The sequence below is a fragment of the Denticeps clupeoides genome, unplaced genomic scaffold (assembly GCF_900700375.1).
Source record: "Denticeps clupeoides unplaced genomic scaffold, fDenClu1.1, whole genome shotgun sequence".
Lineage (NCBI taxonomy): Eukaryota > Metazoa > Chordata > Actinopteri > Clupeiformes > Denticipitidae > Denticeps > Denticeps clupeoides.
Window position 1 is genome coordinate 7,501 of NW_021629960.1, and position 7,500 is coordinate 15,000.

General features: G+C 41.7%; 3 non-coding genes and 1 pseudogene across 3 annotated transcripts; all 4 read left to right on the plus strand.

Moving 5' to 3' along the window:
• Positions 1-204: 204 nt before the first annotated feature.
• On the plus strand, positions 205-323 carry LOC114778417 (5S ribosomal RNA). Its single transcript, XR_003746354.1, has one exon. It is a non-coding gene; the product is annotated as a 5S ribosomal RNA (ribosomal RNA).
• Positions 324-466: 143 nt separating this feature from the next.
• LOC114778458 (5S ribosomal RNA) lies at positions 467-585 on the plus strand. The gene has a single exon (XR_003746392.1). It is a non-coding gene; the product is annotated as a 5S ribosomal RNA (ribosomal RNA).
• A 6,519-nt stretch (positions 586-7,104) lies between these two features.
• Positions 7,105-7,223, plus strand: LOC114778419 (5S ribosomal RNA). Its single transcript, XR_003746356.1, has one exon. It is a non-coding gene; the product is annotated as a 5S ribosomal RNA (ribosomal RNA).
• A 142-nt stretch (positions 7,224-7,365) lies between these two features.
• Positions 7,366-7,474, plus strand: LOC114778409 (uncharacterized; annotated as a pseudogene).
• The last annotated feature ends 26 nt before the right edge of the window (positions 7,475-7,500 follow it).

The window sequence follows — 7,500 nt, forward strand, 5'->3', positions numbered from 1 at the left end:
CTGCTCCATCCGCTCCATGCATCCACCCAGTATTGCATTGCCTCTGGAAGGTGTGCACTTTCTTTGTTTTGTTGCAAATAAAAGCTTACACTCCAACTTTTTGCCTTTTCTTCATCATAATTTGAAAGTAAAGCATGAGTTTTCACTCTTTGATATGTTTTCAAGCGCCTCTGGTTTAAAGTTCAAGATTTTCATGCAGTGTTTGCTTACGGCCATACCAGCTGAAGAACGCCCGATCTCGTCTGATCTCGGAAGCTAAGAAGGCTTGGGCCTGGTTAGTACTTGGATGGGAGACTGCCTGGGAATACCAGGTGCTGTAAGCTTTAACTATTGAAAAACTTTTCAAAATGAAACTATTTACATCTTTTTGTAAGCTTTTTTCAAAGTAAGTTAAGAGTTTTTTTTCACTCTTTGTAATGTTTTGAAAGCCCTTTAGTTTAAAGTCCAGGATTTTCAAGCAGACTTTGCTTACGGCCATACCAGCTGAAGAACGCCCGATCTCGTCTGATCTCGGAAGCTAAGAAGGCTTGGGCCTGGTTAGTACTTGGATGGGAGACTTCCTGGGAATACCGGGTGCTGTAAGCTTTAAATATTGAAAAACTTTTTAAAATGAAAGTGTTTACATCTCTTTGTTAGCTTTTTTAAAATCCGGGTCACGGCACCAGAGTAGAGCAGAGCAGAGCAGCTTAGGAGAAGGTGCCCTCCTGCTTTCTGACCCGCTCACTAGAGAAGATTGTGTTTTCTCCTGCCTTAGACATTAGCTTGTGTGCTATTGCTGGTGTTATGTGTTAGCTTGTTATTTGTGCTAAGGTGCTAACTTCAACTTCACCCGTTGTCCGCTTATTAGTCATTACTACAACCCCATTCCTACTCTTTTCTGAAACTTGAGTTCTTTGTTTTTGTTTACTTACTTATTTTAAGAAGGAGCAGTAGGGAGGAGGACGCCATTTACTTTTGGTCATCTTTTCTCATGTGTTGAGTTAGTAAGGGAGCCAGGTAAGACTTCTGTTGTTTATTTGATATTTTCTTTTGTGAGGTTACCTGAGTTTCTTTAACACTAAGTTAGAACTGTTATGTTTGTTATTTTGGCCTTGTTCCCTCCTGAAGTTTGTTTTGCTCCTGTTTTGGATATTTGAGTTTGTAAATAAAATCTTTTTGTTTGGCATTTAAGAATAGTGTGATCTTTTCGGAGTGTTGGGACAGGGGAAATGCCAATTAGACATTGTATTCAGGTTAGTAGATACAAAGCTGCTATCTTAATTCGTTTTGTTACTTCTCTTCCACCCCTAGACACGAGGAGAACGTAACAATTGGGGGCTCGTCCATCCGTTTGGTTATTTGTGTATGTTAATATCATCACTTTTGTTTCCCGTATTGCTGAGGTATAAAGTTCGTGTGGCTGCTTTAGTCTTTGGTAGGGGAGGGGTCATATTAGTGGAAATATGGACTTTGATTTATTGAAGTTTACTTTATCTCCTTCTGTGGAGGAGTTTAATAACTGTAGAAAGGTAGATCTTATTTTGATAGCAGATTTTTATAATATTGCAGTTTCTAGGGCTGCAAGGAAACATGTGATTAAAGAAGAGTTATATGTTAAATTGGTGGAAACTGGCATCTTTCCTGATAAAGTGTTAGAGCAGGGGGATGAGGAAGATGTTGGTGCAGAGATTGACTCTAACTCCGTTACTAGTAATAAGAGTGTAGCATTAGTAGATCCTCACGTAGCTGTGAGATTAAAGGAGCTTGATCTTGCATTGAAAAAGCAAGAATACGAGACGCAAATGCTACGATTAAAAGCTCTTGAAGTTCAAGCTGATCGTGATGTGAAATTACGCAGGCTTGAGGTAGAAGTAGAAACTTTGCGTAGTCGTCCAGTTCCTCTTCCTCGGGCTAGAGCGTCTTCTACTGGCGATAGTGGAGTAACCGGTCCTGAATTTGACATAAGTAGGTATGTTAAATTGGTTCCGCCTTTCCGTGAGTCAGAGGTAGATGCCTACTTTGTAGCATTTGAGCGTGTGGCTGCAAAGTTAAACTGGCCAAAAGATATGTGGGCTTTACTACTACAGTGTAACCTGGTAGGCAAAGCGCAGGAGGTGTGTGCTGCCTTACCAATTGAAGAGTCGTTAGACTATGATGCAGTGAAAGCAGTAGTGTTGAGAGCATATGAGTTGGTCCCAGAAGCCTATAGACAGAGGTTTAGGGCATGTTTAAAGCAGCCCAAACAGACTCATGTGGAGTTTGCAAGGGAAAAGAAATTTCTTTTTGAGAAGTGGTGCCGCGCTTGTAAGATTACCACTTACGAGGAATTGCAAGAATTAATCTTACTTGAAGATTTTAAGAATTGCTTACCGGAGAACGTTGTTGTTCATTTAAATGAACAAAAAGTATTCAAAATCACTGATGCGGCTGTGCTCGCTGACGAGTTCGCACTTACTCACCGAACCGTCTTTTCTTCGGTACGTCAGTTTAAAGCGCCTTTCGTCACGGAGTCCGTCATTCGTACTGTGCCTAATGGTAAAGTCAAAATGTCTGGTGGTGGAAAAGCAGTTTTAAAGGGCACAGAGAAGAGGAGGGTTTGTTTTTATTGTCTTGATCCTGGTCACATGATTGCTGAGTGTAGCGCTTGGAAGCAAAAGGCTAGACCTAAAAGTGCGGCGACTGTACAGGCAGTTCCTGATTCAGTTACCCAGGATGCTTCTTCATTTAGTCCTTTTATGCTGACAGGTTATGTGTCACTTGTAGGAGACTCTACAGTTAAGTGTGTTCAGATTTTAAGGGACACTGGATCGGCACAATCTCTCGTATTGGAGGATGTGTTACAGTTTTGTGATTCATCGTATGCAGGTGCCAACACGCTAGTGCGGGGTATCGAAATGGGATGTATTAGTATTCCTTTGCACACTTTTAACTTGAAGTCAGACTTAGTTTCAGGCCAAGTACAGATGGGGGTTTGTAAGAAGTTGCCCGTTGAGCATGTCAGTATCATATTGGGAAATGATCTTGCTGGTGGTACAGTTTTTCCCAGTCCAATTGTCGTAAGCAAGCCAGTAATTTCTGATATACCAGATCTCTCTGTAACCTTTCCACTAGTTTTTCCAGCTTGTGTGGTTACAAGATCTCAATCAAAAAGTTTTCAGGATGTTATTGACTTGTCTGATTCTTTTCTGAATGTACCCCTTAAGCAGGTAGAGTGCAGGTTATCTGTTGAGGATGGGATTGCGGAGCAGAAGTCCAAGTTTCCATTGGAGAAAGACTCTGTCGTGGGTAAGGAAAATTTGAGTGCTGCCCAGAAGTTAGACCCCACTTTAACAAATTGTATTAGTGCTGCAGTGGCAAGTGCTGACCTTGCGGTGGCAAGGGTGGGATATTTTTGGGATGATAAAATTTTAATGCGTAAATGGCAGCCAAAAGAAAGTGATGATTGGCAGATAGCGTATCAAATAGTTTTACCTTCCACTTACCGATCTCATGTGTTGAGGTTAGCGCATGAACATGTTCTCGCTGGTCATCTAGGTGTCACAAAGACATTTCAGCGAATTGTGAAACATTTTTATTGGCCTGGTGTGAAGGTGATGTTTCACGATTTTGTAGGTCATGTGATATTTGTCAACGTGCAGGAAAGCCTAATCAGACTGTTCCTAAAGCTCCACTTCACCCGATTCCTGTCATTGGGGAACCATTTGAGAGGTTGATAATTGACTGTGTAGGACCATTGCCTAAATCGAAACATGGGCACCAGTATATTTTAACACTTATGTGTGCTGCTACTCGCTACCCTGAAGCCGTACCATTGCGTACATTGAAAGCACAGGTAGTTTTGAAAGAGATCGTGAAGTTTTGTACTACGTTCGGTCTGCCAAGAGTAATTCAGACAGACCAAGGCACAAATTTCACTTCTAAAGTGTTTGAGCAGCTGTTAAAAGAACTGGGAGTTTCACACAAGTTGTCTAGTGCTTATCATCCAGAATCACAGGGTGTATTGGAACGCTTTCATCAGACGTTGAAGACTTTGTTGCGTACTTTTTGTACTGAGACTGGTAAAGATTGGGTAGATGGATTGCCGCTACTCATGTTTGCTGTGAGAGGGTCCGTTCAAGAATCTTTAGGGTTCAGTCCTGCGGAACTTGTGTTCGCTCATACAGTTCGCGGACCGCTGAATTTGTTGAAAGAGCAGTTAACGGGTAAAGAGAGCGCCCCTATGTCTGTTCTGGATTATGTGAGTTCTTTTCGTGAACGATTACACAAAGCATGTAGCCTGGCTAAGTCTCATCTTGCAGTAACCCAGTGTGACATGAAAGAACGTTATGATCGAAAGGCAATTCAACGCAGTTTTCAGGCGGGTGAATCTGTTCTTGTTTTTCTCCCCGTTCCTGGCTCACCGCTGCAAGCAAAGTTTTCTGGACCTTATACCGTTGAGCAGAAACTTAGTGAGACAGACTATGTCATAGCTACCCCTGAGCGCAGACGTAAGACAAGAGTGTGCCACATTAATATGTTAAAACCTTATGTGATGAGGGATGTGACTGCCTCTATGAAGTCTGTTGACAAGTGTAAACCGTGTGTTACGGTGAACAATTTTCCTGTTGTGGCAGAAGAAATGTTCTTTGAAGAACCTCAGTCGCCTGGTGTACGTCTTAATAATTCTATTATCTTGGGTAATATAGAGTCACATCTATCATATTTACCTAAAGATCAGTTGAATGAAGTTGTGAACTTGTTACGGAAATACCCGTCATTGTTCTCTGATCTGCCTGGGAGAACAACGGTGTTGTCCCATGATATTGACGTGGGTAATTCTACTCCCATTAAACAACATCCTTATCGAGTGAATCCTGTGAAGCGGGATATCATGAGAAGTGAGGTAGATTACTTGCTTCAAAACAATCTTGCCGTTCACAGTCAAAGTCCGTGGAGTTCACCATGTTTACTTGTTCCTAAACCTGATTCTACGTTTCGTTTTTGTACGGACTATAGGAAGGTAAACAGTATCACCAAACCTGATTCTTTTCCATTACCCAGAATGGAAGACTGTGTAGATAAGGTTGGTGCTGCAAAGTATGTGACAAAACTAGACCTGTTAAAGGGTTACTGGCAGGTTCCCTTGACTACACGAGCGTGTGAAATCTCTGCGTTTGTCACCCCTGACAATTTTCTACAGTACAACTGTATGGCATTTGGCATGCGAAATGCCCCAGCGACATTCCAGAGGCTCATGCAGAAAGTTTTGTCCGGACTGTGTAATTGTGAAGCATATTTGGATGACATTGTGGTTTACTCTTGTAATTGGGAAGACCATCTTACTAATTTGGCGAGAGTGTTTGAAAGACTGTGTAGTGCTAACTTAACACTCAACTTAGCAAAGTGTGAGTTTGCTAAAGCTGTGGTAACATACCTTGGAAAGAAAGTGGGCCAAGGCAGTGTAAGGCCTGTGACAGCTAAAGTGATCGCTGTTACTGAATTTCCTAGTCCCCTTACTAAACGTCAGTTACGTAGGTTTTTAGGGATGGCTGGATACTATCGCGGTTTTTGCAAGAACTTCGCAACTGTGGTATCTCCCTTAACTGACTTGCTTAGCACAGAGAGAAAGTTTGTTTGGAATTCTCAGTGCGAAAATGCTTTTATTGCTGTGAAAGACCTTTTATGCAATGCTCCAATTCTCTCTGCCCCTAACTTTTCTCTTCCATTTAAGCTACAAATTGATGCAAGTGCTGTAGGTGCAGGTGCTGTCCTGGTACAGGAGGATGATGCTGGTGTCGAGCATCCTGTTTGTTACTTCTCCAAGAAGTTCTCCAAGTGTCAGAGAAACTACAGCACTATTGAGAAAGAGGCTCTTGCCTTGATATTATCACTTAAACATTTCGAAGTTTATGTGGGTGGGAGTTGTGTACCTCTCGTTGTTTTTACAGACCATAATCCTCTTGTGTTTCTCTCCCGAATGTGCAACCTTAATCAACGTTTGATGCGTTGGTCATTGTTCCTTCAAGAATATAACCTTGATATCCACCACAAGAAAGGAGTGGAAAATGTGGTTGCAGATGCACTGTCCAGGGCTTGTGAGTTTGATGTTGGTGACTGAGAGTAATATTATGTCTGATGTTCTAGTAATTTACAATCCATTGGTTGTAAGTTTGGTGATGGAGGTGTTACGTCCTCTGACGTATTTGTTTTATGTTTATTGTATTGTAAACATGAATCGTCATGCTACAGTATGTTGTGTTTCTCTCTCATCTTTTTCCCTTTTTTTCTTCCTCTCGTCTACCACACTGCCGGCTTGGTGGAGCTCAGCTGTGCCTAATTGCACCAATCACCGCTGGATCCACATTGGCTAACGAGGGGAGCTCTGTGGAGTTAAAGGCTGCAACACCTGAAGGACGGGGGAGGGTGTTTTGTGAACAGGCAGAGTAGAGCAGAGCAGAGCAGCTTAGGAGAAGGTGCCCTCCTGCTTTCTGACCCGCTCACTAGAGAAGATTGTGTTTTCTCCTGCCTTAGACATTAGCTTGTGTGCTATTGCTGGTGTTATGTGTTAGCTTGTTATTTGTGCTAAGGTGCTAACTTCAACTTCACCCGTTGTCCGCTTATTAGTCATTACTACAACCCCATTCCTACTCTTTTCTGAAACTTGAGTTCTTTGTTTTTGTTTACTTACTTATTTTAAGAAGGAGCAGTAGGGAGGAGGACGCCATTTACTTTTGGTCATCTTTTCTCATGTGTTGAGTTAGTAAGGGAGCCAGGTAAGACTTCTGTTGTTTATTTGATATTTTCTTTTGTGAGGTTACCTGAGTTTCTTTAACACTAAGTTAGAACTGTTATGTTTGTTATTTTGGCCTTGTTCCCTCCTGAAGTTTGTTTTGCTCCTGTTTTGGATATTTGAGTTTGTAAATAAAATCTTTTTGTTTGGCATTTAAGAATAGTGTGATCTTTTCGGAGTGTTGGGACAGGGGAAATGCCAATTAGACATTGTATTCAGGTTAGTAGATACAAAGCTGCTATCTTAATTCGTTTTGTTACTTCTCTTCCACCCCTAGACACGAGGAGAACGTAACAACTCTTTGATATGTTTTCAAGCGCCTCTGGTTTAAAGTTCAAGATTTTCATGCAGTGTTTGCTTACGGCCATACCAGCTGAAGAACGCCCGATCTCGTCTGATCTCGGAAGCTAAGAAGGCTTGGGCCTGGTTAGTACTTGGATGGGAGACTGCCTGGGAATACCAGGTGCTGTAAGCTTTAACTATTGAAAAACTTTTCAAAATGAAACTATTTACATCTTTTTGTAAGCTTTTTTCAAAGTAAGTTAAGAGTTTTTTTCACTCTTTGTAATGTTTTGAAAGCCCTTTAGTTTAAAGTCCAGGATTTTCAAGGAGACTTTGCTTACGGCCATACCAGCTGAAGAACGCCTGATCTCGGAAGCTAAGAAGGCTTGGGCCTGGTTAGTACTTGGATGGGAGACTGCCTGGGAATACCAGGTGCTGTAAGCTTTAACTATTGAAAAACTTTTCAAAAT